Source organism: Tupaia chinensis, unplaced genomic scaffold (assembly GCF_000334495.1).
Source record: "Tupaia chinensis unplaced genomic scaffold, TupChi_1.0 Scaffold000004_1, whole genome shotgun sequence".
NCBI classification, from domain to species: domain Eukaryota; kingdom Metazoa; phylum Chordata; class Mammalia; order Scandentia; family Tupaiidae; genus Tupaia; species Tupaia belangeri.
The window spans coordinates 845,420-845,936 of NW_006159432.1; positions in this window are offsets into that span (position 1 = coordinate 845,420).

The window sequence follows — 517 nt, forward strand, 5'->3', positions numbered from 1 at the left end:
AGTAAAAAAAAAAAAAAAAAACAGTGGTTGTCAATTTAGATGCTCATAAGACTTACCTTGGTGACTGTCAGTTTCTCAGGTTCATTTCCTTGCCCCTAACTACCCATACCTCCAGAGATTCTCATTCAGGAGATAAATTAAGTTCTAAAACATTTATTTTTATTTTTACTTTATTTTACTTTTTCAAAGACAGGGTCTCATCTTGTTGACCAGACTGCAATCAAATTTGCGATCTTTCTACCTTGGTTTTTCAAGTAGCTGGGATGGGATTACAGGTGCATACCTCCACACCTGGCTTGTATTCTTAAAAAAAAAAAAATAGTGATTCTAGTGTAAATTTTGTCATAATGTTTTCAGAATTTTTTATTTAGACTTTGAAACTTGAAATTTCCTATACTTCATGTGGCAGCTTCTCCTTTTTAAAGAATTATTTACATTTATTTATTTATTTATTTATTTATTTATTTATTTGGAGAGGTTTTTGCTATAGGGCATGTGCGCTCGCCAGAAAGAGAGA